The sequence below is a fragment of the Paroedura picta genome, chromosome 2, assembly GCF_049243985.1.
Source record: "Paroedura picta isolate Pp20150507F chromosome 2, Ppicta_v3.0, whole genome shotgun sequence".
NCBI lineage: Eukaryota > Metazoa > Chordata > Lepidosauria > Squamata > Gekkonidae > Paroedura > Paroedura picta.
Window position 1 is genome coordinate 56168355 of NC_135370.1, and position 13513 is coordinate 56181867.

The 13513-nt window shown below is 43.5% G+C and overlaps 1 pseudogene; it reads right to left on the reverse strand.

The window, feature by feature from the left end:
* Nucleotides 1-6078: 6078 nt before the first annotated feature.
* On the reverse strand, nucleotides 6079-11295 carry LOC143828877 (SCAN domain-containing protein 3 pseudogene; annotated as a pseudogene).
* Nucleotides 11296-13513: the final 2218 nt, after the last annotated feature.

The window sequence follows — 13513 nt, forward strand, 5'->3', positions numbered from 1 at the left end:
CAGAACAAGCTTCACACATCCCGATTGGGCCCTGCTTTGGACAGGCGACGCCCACTCTCCGACCACTTAGCCCTTAGCGAGTTATTTTAACAGTGAAGTGCTGTTAACAGATATATACATATATATCTTTATCCATGGTTCCTCTATGGGGGGTGGAACTGGGGGGTGGAAGCCTGGGGGGTGGAACGTGTCCGGCTGTCTGAGTTGGAATAGGGCCAATCAGGGAGCAGCCAGCAATGCAGAAACGCTGGCTGCACCCTGATTGGCCCTGCCCCTACAGCTCCCGTCCTCCCTCCCTGGATATGCTAGCCACATTCCTTTCAGACAGGCCAGAGACAGAGAGACACACACAGAGCCCTGCCAGACCAAACATGAGCCCTCATTCCCTCCTATCGCTCCTGCTGCAAGGGAGGCAGAGAGAGACAGAGAGAACTGCCCCAAACTGCACACCAGTCCTGCTTCCCTCCTAAGAACAAGCCCGAATTACCCGCTATGCCTCCTTCTGCGAAGCACAATGAGAGACACGCAGCGACAGGGAGAGGGACACAGAGATCTGTACCTTCGAGTGTTCCCTGGGTCCTAGCACCCATTGCATTCCTGGTTGCAATGGGCTTTCTTGCTTGTGTGTGTGTGTTTATATTTATATTTATATTTATATTTATATTTAAATTTAAATTTAAATTTAAATTTAAATTTAAATTTAAATTTAAATTTAAATTTATATTTATATTTATATTTATATTTATATTTATATTTATATTTATATTTATATTTATATACCGCCCGTTTCTTTGCAGCTCTGGGCGGTTTACATTGAACGTTATATAACTTACATGGAACAATATATAGACTGTAACATCAACAACTCAAATAAGGCATCAAAAGATTTCAAAACCACATTTATAATATAAAAATAACAATTAACAGTAACAAAAAAAGAAAAAAGAAAAAAAGAACAGTAACATTGGGGATTGGTTCTTTCAGTCTGGGGGCCCAGTTGGCGTCAAGTGAATGCCTGGTGGAAGAGCTCCCTCTTGCAGGCCCTGCGGAACTGTGGAAGTTTGGGCAGGGCTCTGATCTCCTCAGGGAGCTCGTTCCACCAGGTGGGGGCCAGGACCAAGAAGGCTCTGGCCCTTGTTGAGGACTGACATGCTTCTCTGGGGCCAGGGATCCGCAGCCAGTTGGAGGTGGCAGAGCATAGGACTCTTTTAGGAGTATAGGCAGGGAGGTGGTTTCTCAAATACACTGGGCCCAAACAGCCACGTATGTATGTATGTATGTATGTATGTATGTATGTATGTATGTATGTATGTATAGTAAGGCTAGGTTGAGAGAAAGTGAGAGAAAGTGACAGGACCAATGTCACCCAGGAAGCTTCATGACTGAGTGATTTGAACCCAGAATCCCTTGTCCAACATTCTGATCGGCACACCAGCTTTCTTCTGAGTAAACATGCATAGATCAAACTGAAATAATACTGCACACCAAAGTAATTTCTGGTAATGATGGTAGACCAGCTGGCCATTTGTGATAGGAAAAGTACTCATTTATATTAGCTGCCTTTTTTTTTTCTTTTGAGTACAACCTGAACATGAACTGGATCATATACTTCTGGGGAGATTTATTTATTGCACTCAGTAAATGTTTCTGGGACTGGGAAAACTCTGCTACATTAGCCAAATATTCAAGTGCCCTTAACATTTAAAATTTTTCTGTGTATTCCTAAACAAGGAGTTAAAAGTCTCCTTCTGTATCTATCACTGTGTGACAAATGTGGTGTGTTAGTTCTTCCGGATTTATTAGTGCAGAGTTTTCTAAAGAAACAGAAATTTGATGTCTGATGGTTTTTTAAAAGGTAGGTTTGTGAAGAACTCTTAAGGCATGATTCACCCCTTTGATCACCCCTTTAATATCTACACCGCACTGGTTTTCAATATTATCAGTGGAACATGCTGCTTTACTGCTGTCCTCTGTCCTGGGGCGAAGGAGGGAGTGAAGGCAAAAGGAAATGAATAAGGCAGAACCACCAGTTGAAAGCTAAAACATGGCACAGTTTTTATTAAATGTGACCACAAGAAGTTTGGGCACAGCATAGGATGCAGAATTGGGTGACCTGCCTGTCAGCTGATGAAACCAACTATCCCCCCAGCTCACCTGCTCAGGAAGCACTGTGGGATGGCCAACCCTGGGACCCAAAGGGATACATACCACTGCATGGTTCCCTTGCCAGTACAGAGTCAGAGCACAGCACCAGCCCTTGAAATGGGCATTTTTCTGAACAGCCTATACCCAAGACCTCCTATGGGAGTCCCAGTACCAGGGGAGGCAGGCTCAGTGTTTCTAAAAATGACACGTCACAGAAACGTGGCCAATGTGGAATGACTTGTGGGAGGTTGGTAACATAGTGAAAGGATCAACTGCCTATCGAAGGCTGCCGCCACCGGGGGGGAGGGGGGGAAGCAGGGCTTCCCACTGGGCCCAGAAATGTCGCACCCGGGGGCAATGCCACCTCTATGTGTCTTCTGAGCAGCCACAGCGGGAGGGGGGACCTTTCAAAGCCATTCTCATGAATGAGCTTTGAATCTAGTAGTAAAATAATAATCGTTATTTATTTATAAGAAATTAATAAAAGGAAATAGATAAACATATATCAGGCACACTAACAGTCAATTGGATAGAAAATTCAAGAGAGAAAAGAGTTGAAATAAGTATATTGCAGTATAAGTATATTAAATATATTGTAGTCCTGGGGAGTGGAGAGGCAGAGAGACAACACAGCCAGCCAGCAACGTGAAGGATGATCTGAGTGGATCCGGATCAGAAGCACATTTGCTTGGCAGAGCCAGAGTTTTTATATCATTTTGAGAAGAGGGGTCATGATGGGGGCGTGATCAAGGCATGGTAGAGGCATGGTGGAATTTTCCAGGAGTGAGGCATTGGGAAATTGCTTGGCTGGGTTTGGATATGGGTGCTGATGGGCTTAAAGAAAGGAAACCATCATGTCTCAATAGATCTAGCTTTGGGGTAGGGGAGTGATTCCCCTGGCAGATTGGCTTAGACTTAATTGGAGGTGAGAAGACAAAGGGGCCTGCCTAGAAGCCTTTAGGCAAACTTGATTCTGCTGGCCACTTGACCAGCAATACAATGGGGCAGGGGGAGGAGAGGAAGGCAGGATGTGTCTCAGGCTGCAGCTGTCATGTTGAATCTGTGGCTTGGAACAAACTGAAGAGAAAATCGAGTCTGGCCAAGCTGGGTCTTGGCAGACTATGGACACGGTGTCTGGCTAGACTGTTAAGGGTTGCCACCGGTTCTTGGGGACTGTATGCCAGTCTATTGAACAGGGTCCAGCCACACATACCATCAGCCTCCTCTCAAAATCGGATTTGAGCTAAGGACCAAACTGTCACAAGAAATGTGCAACTACCCTATGACTGCATCCAAGAAATCAAGCCCTCAGGAAGCCAAATGTCCTTGCCCCATTACAAGAGGTGCATGTCATTGGTCTGAAAAGGGGCGCCATTCAAAAGGAAATGAGCAGGGGCCATATAAGAAAACCACCTGCAGATATCACAAATTTCCCAGTAACCATGCCTCTTTTGTATCATTTGGGCTTCTTTTGGGCCAGGGATCGTTAGCTGGTTGGTGGTAGCAGATCACAAGGCTCTTTGAGGGGCATAGGCAGAAAGGCTGGTGTTATTCTCTAATAGTTCCGAGAGCTAGCTTCATGTAGTAGTTAAGAGCAGCAGCCTCTAATCTGGAGAATCAGATTTGATTCCCCATTTCTCCTCCACATTCAGTTGACTGAGTGACCTTGGGCCATTCATAGTTCTCTCACTCAGGCCCACCTTCCTCATAGGGTGTCAGTTGTGGGGAAAGGAAGAAAAGGTGACTGTAAGGGAAATGACACTGAAGTGTGACAGTTGAATAAACAAGGCAAGACAAACTTTGTTTCAGTAGCATTGTTGAGTTAGAAAAGGGAAAATGAAATCCTAACTAGCTGGAGATGTGTGTAAATAAATGTCCTTGATCGGTTTCTGTGTAATTTTGTATGTAAGAGAGAAAGCAGAATCCCATTACTAAAACTACCTAATTTGCCGACACTGTAAACCTTATTAAGAAAAAATAAAATGGTCTCTGCTAAAGAATTGAAAAATGCCGTTATAGATCACAAACAGAAACTTGGTCTGAGTGCTAGAGGGAAAGCAAATTAAGTTAGATTTTTTTCAGAGAAAGAGTCTGAAATAAAGAACAGCCACCAAGGACTCACTCTTGTCAGTTAATTGCCTCACACATACAGACACATATGTATATACAAACCTAGCACATGCCACCTGGGTTACAAAAGAAACAGACAGTGAAATAATTTATTTAAAAATATATGGTCAGGATACAATAGAATAAGCCATCCATTTTAAACCTCAAAAAAGAGGGAGGAATACGTATCTTTCTTATGAAGTTCAAAAGAAAGCTGACCATTTTCAATGGTCAACATCCCTTCTGCAGCTTGAAACAACATGTTTCCAGTTAAATCAGTGGACAGGCAAAATTCTTTTACCCTCCCAGCTGTCACTTGGAGAAAATAGTACCGTATTAGTAAAAAAAAGAAGAAATTGCAGCAATATTAAACAGAAGAATTTCAGTTGGAAGACTGTACATTTCCTCAGTAACTAAGTAACAGCACATAGGAAGGAATTCTTTGTGGCTGCTGAGTTTCAGAATCCAATTTGAAAAGGACTTCATTGTACAGAGCATTTTGATTAGATTAAATCAAGGGATGAATGTAAAGTAGATCCCAAAAGGATTCAGCGATCTCATTTGTATCATCTTCTCTCCAGCTTCCTCTTAAGATATATTACCTGTTGTCAATGGTATTTTATTCATTGCTGGAGGCAAATGCTTCCATCTGTTGTGCTCTTGTTTAAATGAAAGGTAAGCTGAACACCTGCAGTCATGAAAAATTGGATGGAATCCCGAAATTATTTCGAAAGAGAATCATCATGGGAGGCTTTGTTCCTGTTCTTCATTTTTTCAATGGCTTTGCCTATTAAGAATGTAAGAATTGCGTTGCAAGATCTTTCTGATCAAGGTAGTCCAGCCAGATGCCCCTGGAAGGCTGCAAGCACAGCATGCTGGAGACAGCTATTCTCTATAAGATTGCCCCAATGCCTCTTATGGATAAATTACAATGCCACATGATCAGTCATAGGGAATCTTCATTTTTTTGTTTGTCTGTTTGTTCATTCATTAATTATCTATCTATCTATCTATCTATCTATCTATCTATCTATCTATCTATCTATCTATCTATCTATCTATCTAATATACCACCTTCCCAGATGGGTTTAGGACAGTGTACAACATACAAATATAATAGCATTAATTAAATATATACAACAAAATAAGATTTAAATTAAAATTAAATTGTGCAACAATGTCAACATCAACCAGATGAATATTATATCATTCATTTCTCTTAGAACTAGATTGCAGTCTGGAGATCTCCATTCAGCTATATCGGGTCCCCCCCCCCACCAGCATAACAGGGTGATGTTACAAATATGAGGTTTAATTTCTGTTGTGTATGGTATATATCAGTGGTCCCCAACCTTTTTTTTTTTACCAGGGACCGGTCAATGCTTGACAATTTTACTGAAGCCTGTTGGGAGGGGGGTAGTCTATTCACTGACTCTGGTCGCTATGGTGACGTTTAAATATCCCTTCAAAATAAGATAGATATGCCACAAAAACGAATATAAAGAACATTTAATTTTCATGACATTTCAACTCACAACAACAACAAATCAATGTTAGCCCTGAACTTGTTTCTATCCAACAAGACAGTCCCATCTGGGAGTGATGGGAGACAATGACACCCAAAGTGTGTTGCTTATGTCCAGTCAGCTCTGTTGTTTTGTTTTGGTTGCTGTCACTGCAGAAAACCCTGCTTCACACTGATATGAAGTCAGAAATGGCAACAGGGTTTTCAGTGCTGTGGTGGCGATCTCAGGGTATTCTGCCATGACTTTAATCCAGAACACCAGCAGAGTTGTTGTCTCAAACATACTTTTAAGGCCACCGTCATTTGCAATCTCCAGCAGCTGATCTTCTTCCTGTACAGTACAGGCTAGATTCACCTGGTTTGTTGACAAATGGGTCGTGGATCCATTCCTTGCCAGTTCGTGGGTCTTTTGTGGTTGGGAAGTAGCGCTCAAACTCCTTTAAAAGCAAAGACAGGTGATCGTGCACCAGCTGGGAGAATGAAGGCGCAGGCTCAGGCTCACCCAAAATCCCCGCAAATGTAGGAAACATGTCCAATATGCCTCTGTGCACGTGCCGTCCCCACAAATCCAGTTTGGCTTTAAATGCAGCAACTTTATCTGCCAACTTGAAGACAGTTGTCATTTTCCCTTGAAGTGACAGATTGAGTTCATTGAGCAGGTTGAATATGTCACACAGGTAAGCCAGTTTGGCAACCCATTCTTCATCACTGAAATGTGCTGCCAGCGGTGACTTCTTTTCCGAGAGAAATCTTTGCAGAGGCTCTCGTAATTCAGACACTCTGGCCAGCAATTTCCCTCGGGATAACCATCTTATTTCTGTGTATAAGAGAAGGCGTGTGTGCTCTGCATCTATCTCATCACAAAGTTGCTCAAACAGGCGTGAGTTAAGGGCTTGTGCTTTAACGTGGTTAATGACTTTAACAATATCATTCAACACGCTGTTCAATTCTGGTGGCATTTTTCGGCTTGCCAGCATTTCCCTGTGAATGATACAATATGTAGATTCGTGTTCAGGTCCAACTTCCTTAATCCGAGCCATTAAACCAGACAGCCGTCCATTCATGGCAGCAGCTCTGTCTGTGCAGATGCCAACACAAGAGGACAATTTCAGTTTTTCTGATATAAAACCATCCAGCGACTTGAACAGTTCTGCAGTGGTGGAGTTGGTTGTCAAGGATAGTGCACATAACATATCCTCATGCACATCCTCATGAAAAAGATATAGCACATATGCAAGTAGTATTGCATTGTTGTCAACATCTGTAGATTCATCAACCTGGAGGGCGTACCACGGTGATTTATTAATCCTCTCCAACAATTGTGTCTCAATGTCTTCGGCTATTTCTGCAATGAGGCGAGTCACGGTGCTAGCTGACAGAGGCACCTGTGTGATCTTTTTAACAACAGCCTCTCCTAGAGGTTCACGGCAAATGTCTACAGTGGAGGGCAAGATCAATTCCTCACCAATAGTGAAGGGCTTTTTCACCTTAGCAATACGGTGGGCCACCAAAAATGACGCTCTCAGTGCATTCACATTTACTGATGTGGTGGCCCCTCAGTAATTTCTTCTGTCCGTCGTGTTCCTGTTTTTTTCTTTCAAAATACTCCAGGAGCTTGTCTTTTAATCCAGGGTGCTTGGTCTCCAGCCGTTCGCCATATATAATGCAGAGCGGGCTTGGTATGTGGGAATCACCAACCGGGATAAATCCATATTTCAAGTAGGACTCATGGTATTGTCTATTAAAAGCTTTCCTTTTCTTGGAAGTGGACTATTCTTTGGTGTCTTCTTCTGTGTCTTCACTCGGCCTTTTACCCTTTGCAAAGAAATCTTGCAAAGACATCTGTTTCTTACTCATTTTGTTTGCTTGTGCTGCCTCAATATTTCTACAGCTGGGTTGAAGAAAATTGATTCAGTACGGTAGCTGTGTTGTCCTGAAACACCAAAAAAAAAAAGTTTGAATCCAGTGGAACCTTTAGGACTAAAAAAATTAAATCATGAGAATAAGCTTCTGCATGCTGTTTAACACAGAGGTTATACCCAGAATTAAAGGTGCCACTGGACTCAAATTTTGTTTTCTTGCCTGTAAGGTTTGGCAACCTACAAGATATTTGTGAAAGTCTTCTATTTGAAGTATCTGGAAAATTATAAACTCCACCATGCTGCTTAGAAATTATTTTTTTTAAGCAAAGGCACAATTTTATGTTTTTGTTTTTGCTCAGGTCCTGCTGAGGCAAAATATCCAGAAATGTGCTCAGTTAGAAGTACCTGATCATTTTTCATTGGATTTTCATGGGCAAATGGGAAACCAAATTAGCCAGACTTGGACTCTTTTAACAATAGAAGAAGAAGAAGAAGAAGAGTTGGTTCTTATATGCCGCTTTTCCCTACCCGAAGGAGGCTCAAAGCGGCTTACAGTCGCCTTCACATTCCTCTCCCCACAACAGACACCCTGTGGGGTGGGTGAGGCTGAGAGAGCCCTGATATCACTGCTCGGTCAGAACAATTTTATCAGTGCCATGGCGAGCCCAAGGTCTTCCCCCTCCCCAATACCAATCCCCACCCCTTCATACAGCTGCATCTGGCTCAATGAGAATGAGGGTTTCTGAGCTAGAAAGGGCACACAAATGTGAAATGGTCACACTGGTGTTGGCACGTCCCACTCCCAGTAGCCATTGCAAAGTATGCCCCCCCCCCATTCTTCCCCTCCCCCCTTGGTCTTGGTTACCTGCTGGGAGCAGTGGAGTGTATACTGGCAGCAATACAGACTGCTGCTGGATTCCCAGCAGCAGGAGTTGCCTCCAGCCAAGGATGAAAAGCTATTTTCATTTGAAGAAATAATATTTAGAAAGGCGAGCAAGAGAGATAAGGCTTCCTGCAAAGAGTATTAACCTTCTGCTCTCCTTGCTCCTCTGGCGTTAAATCTGTGCCATTGGTTATCCTTGGTGGAAACAAACCCCACCTGGATCACTCACCAACCTGGCTCTCAGCCTCTCTCCTCCCTCAGAGCCTTGCCTGGAGCCTCCCATCGCCTGCAGCCTCAGCTAGCCTTGCTCGCCTCCCTTCCACATGCTGCCTTCCCGCTGAAGAAAGAAAGAAAGAAAGAAAGAAAGAAAGAAAGAAAGAAAGAAAGAAAGAAAGAAAGAAAGAAAGAAAGAAAGAAAGAAAGAAAGAAAGAAAGAAAGAAAGAAAGAAAGAAAGAAAGAAAGAAAGCGGAGTCCGGGCGGCAGCGTGTCATGGGGTGGCGCTTGAGCTGGGAGGCAGGGCAGCTGGGGCAGGGATCGCATGAGATGGAGAGGGAAAATGGAAAGGTGGGAAGGCGAGGCTTGTAGGAAAGGGGCATTGGCGGTCCATGCAGGGGCGAAGTGGGGAAGGGCTGGGATGCAGCTGTCATTGGGGAGGAAGGGGGGATCATGAGATGGAGAGGGAAAATGGAAAGGTGGGGAGGGGGAAGAGACCCCAGTCTAGACAGAGTCAGGCCCCAGGGGGTGGAACTGGAGTTCACAATCCACGGTGATGGGCGGGAGGAAGAAGGTCGGGCAGCAGGCTCAACGAAAAACAAAATGGTGGCTGCCAAGGGGGGGGGGTTGCGGCCCAGCACCAATTGATCCACGGACTGGCACTGGGCCATGGCCCGTAGGTTGGGGACCACTGGTATATATGGTGTATTTAAAAAAATCACTGTAATCTGTCTCAAATAGCAGAAAGCAGACTAAATTTTTCTTAAATAAACAAGTTAGTAGAGGTGCTGTATCAAAGTGATGTGGAAACAGGTAGTTTTCAACAATTGTCCATACACATGTTTTCTCTGTTGTGGTCCTCACCATATGGAATTATCTGCCCGAGGAGGTCAGGAAGACTGCAGTTCTCCTGGCTTTATGCAAAACCAAATTATTCAAGAATGTTTTTTTACACAGGGAATTTGTAGCAAAGTTACTCTGATGAAGCCTTGGGGACTGTGGTCTACCCTGCTATGTATAATTTGTCAAAAGTTGGGTCCTACAATACAATTTTGCATCTGTTTATATGCCATGTAAACTCTTAAGCTTTATTTCAGTTCTGTTTTTTAGATTACTTGTTGGTTCTACGACCCAAATCCCATTTCACTGTTCATTGAATGTCTCATCCTGTGATTGCATCAACTCACTCTGTGAAATGCTCCTAGAGTGCCAGTGAAAAAGTGCTATCACATATCTGGGTGTGTGAGCATCCTTATAATGGTCTACTTTACTTTTACTCCATCCTTTCACCAAGGAGCTCAGGGTACCATAAATTACTCTGTCCGCTTCTGCTTTACTCATGCCACAACTCTATAAGATAGGCTATGCAAAGAAAGGAAGCTTGATTCAATGCAAGATTTGTACCTCGATCTTCCCAATCCTTTTTTAACATGCTAAGCACACTGGATCACCTCAAGAAACCACCAGAATATGAATAAATGCATAATATATGTTTCTCACCATATTATCTAGTTCTTCCACTTTTCCAACAAATGTATGAAATTAGGCTGACCTGAGATGAGTTTCATGATGATAGAGGAAACTGAAGTAGGTTCTCTCCAGTCAAAGCACTACACTGCACTGGCTTAAAAAGAAAACAGAGAACAATAATTTAGCATGTCTTATTTCCTTTCTGATCTTTTTCTTACTACTAAATTGGACTTTGATAGACGGTCATTATGAGTGAAACAAGATAAAGGCCGGGCACCCACATAGAGCTGCAAAATGTTTTGCAGTGAGAAAATGCATTTTTAACCTCTGTCGTTTAAAAAATTCTCTCTAAAATGTCCTCATAACAAGATTGTTTCAATGGTGAGATTATCTGATTTCTTGCTGACCATACCTCAGAGCATTTTGGACCAGCTATTCTTCACTGTTAATTTTGGTGACTCCCTGGCACAAACAGAGAAAGTGATGTTGGCAGGGCGGACAAAAACCTACAGTAAATATTCCCCAGGTAGAAGTGCCATGTCTCATCAGGCTCTCTGGATACAATCATGATCTGATAAAATTAATGTCTTCAGTAGAGTGTACACTGTAGGTATATTGGTAAAGGGAAGGTAAATGCTTTTAAAAAATGAAGAAACTGCCTTTTTGTCTGCCTCTGGTATCCGGCTCAGTTCCCATTTGTGTAGGATGTGCTGGTGCTATTGGAAAAAAAAAAAACCTAGCCTGTCAAGTGTCATAATGTTAGATGTTTAATTTTCCTAAAAATGAACCTTGAAAATGTCTATAATTACACGTCTCCTTTAGCATCCCAGCTTTCGTGATGGAGTGAGAGAAGGCAGCCTGGTACTTATGGGTATTGATTATTTAAAGTAATGGGCTGAGACGGATTTAATCTGGCTGCAACTTGTAAATGGGATTTCTTTTCTGAGCAGCAAAAGGTAGAGACATTCCCTGGGTACGCTGCAAGCTGCTAGGCACCCACATTGTCACAAGGGATCTGCAGACCTTTGCACACTGAAGAACAAACATTCACGGCTTTAAAGACACTTCGACTAGTTGCTAACGGCATGATCCAACCCACCTCAGAAGGTATATTCCTACTGATTTCAATGGCTCCAGCACAGGGAAAGCCTGCTATGACGACATCCCACAGAAAGCAATGGTCACGACTAACTTGCTTGTTGACTGATTTATTCATGACTAACTTTAGATGGCCTGTGGGCTGGGACAATCGGATTTAATTTAGCTTTTGCACAAGAATAGGAGGGTAATTACTTAATTAACGGTTTAAGACCAAACTGTCATTCAAGACAGGTAACCACTTCACGAGTAGGACTGCCAGTGTGGTAAGGTAAAGGTAAAGGTATCCCCTGTGCAAGCACCGAGTCATGTCTGACCCTTGGGGTGACGCCCTCTAGCGTTTTCATGGCAGACTCAATACGGGGTGGTTTGCCAGTGCCTTCCCCAGTCATTACCGTTTACCCCCCAGCAAGCTGGGTACTCATTTTACCGACCTCGGGAGGATGGAAGGCTGAGTCAACCTTGAGCCGGCTGCTGGGATTGAACTCCCAGCCTCATGGGCAAAGCTTTCAGACAGCTGCCTTACCACTCTGCGCCACAAGAGGCCAGTGTGGTATAGTAGTCAATATGTCAAACAAGAACTAGGGGAAACACAGTTCTAATCCCCATTCCACCCTAAACTTCAGTGAATAACTATCATCTGTCAGTGTCCAGCTATTATATGGATATATGGAAAAAATGAGAAAGAGAAAAGCATGTGTGGTGACATGGGTTGCACTGACAGAAGTAGCAGAAAGGCCATTTCACCCTCTTTTCTCCTGCAACCTCCCAAATGACATAGCTATTATTCCAAAAAGATCCCACAATCCCAGGAATAAACTTTCCCATGCTAAAACAGCAGAATGCAGAGAAGATCCACACCTTTCAGTACCTTCTGCTGACAGGTTGCTGGATCTGACCATCTACCTTCATTTCTGATGGATACTTCCATGGTATAATATACTAGTACTCCTGGAATGCCACTTCGTATTGCCTTTGATGGAGGAATATTTCCAAGCGAGACAGTTGCTGCCAAAATCACGTTGACTGCCCTCTCCATTGGCATTTGGAAAGCGCAGGACTTTATCAAGTGGGACATGGGAAAAGGAATCACTTGTGTGTTGCATTTTCAAATACTTTGTGGACCATGGTAGCATTATATGCTGCTAATTAATAGATGTGGAAGAACAAATAGCTATGGTCAAAGGGAACCAAGGGTAAGGGGCTTCAGATGCCTATATATCAGTGCCTGAAGCATGAGGGTAAGGGGCTTCAGATGCCTATATATCAGTGCCTGAAGCATGAGCGATAAAAAGGAAGAACTTGAGCATCTCATACACAGAGAGAGAGAGAGATGATTTAGTAGGCATTACAAAGATGTGGTGGGATAATTCCTGTGACTGGAATACAGTAGTGGATGGATATGAGTTGTTCATTCCAGTCATGGGAATGATTCCACCACATCTTTGTAAGCATCCAGAGTTGTAGCAGTGTATGTGAATGAGATCTTGGGGTACTTGTGGACTCTAAGCTAAATATGAGCATCAGTGTGAGGTGGTGATAAAGAAGGTCAATGCAGTCTCAAGATGTCAGACCACTGTTCTGGAGGCCTCACTTCAAGAAGTGTGGACAGAATTGAGAGGAGGCAGAGGAGAGTGAGGGTCTGGGGACCAAGCCCTATGAGGAAAGTTGGGTGGATTTGGGAATATTCAGTAACTAGTAATCAAGCCCGCTGTAAAATATATACAGCGGGCGCTAGGCAAGGGAGCCCCCGGCAGTCGCGTGGAGCGCAGCTGGCGGGGGCTCCCTTGGGTCCAGCCTACCTCAAGCTGCATTGTGTGATTCTGTACCTGAGTGCTCAAACGGCTAAAACTCAGCATCTGGCTTTCAAGAACACACGAATTAGCCTTCAGTTATGCAGAAGCCAAATCAGCAGTGCTGAACTGGGCTGTGAAAAGGTGTTCAAGTCTTCATGCTCTGACAAACAGGCTGAAGGTGGGAAAGAGGCTGAAGGGGAGAACACTGCCTATTTAAAGGGGGGCAATGCCAGCTCTGCATATGTGTGTGTATGACTGAGAGAGAGACAGAGAGAGACAGAGTTTAGACTAACTGCTCTTGTTGGCTTTATGAATGAAGGAGGGGAGTAGGTTTCCCTAGGTTTCAGCGACATCAAAAGCATTTTTAGGGCATTGTCTTACTCCTATATTCTTTCAATGACAAACAAGTTT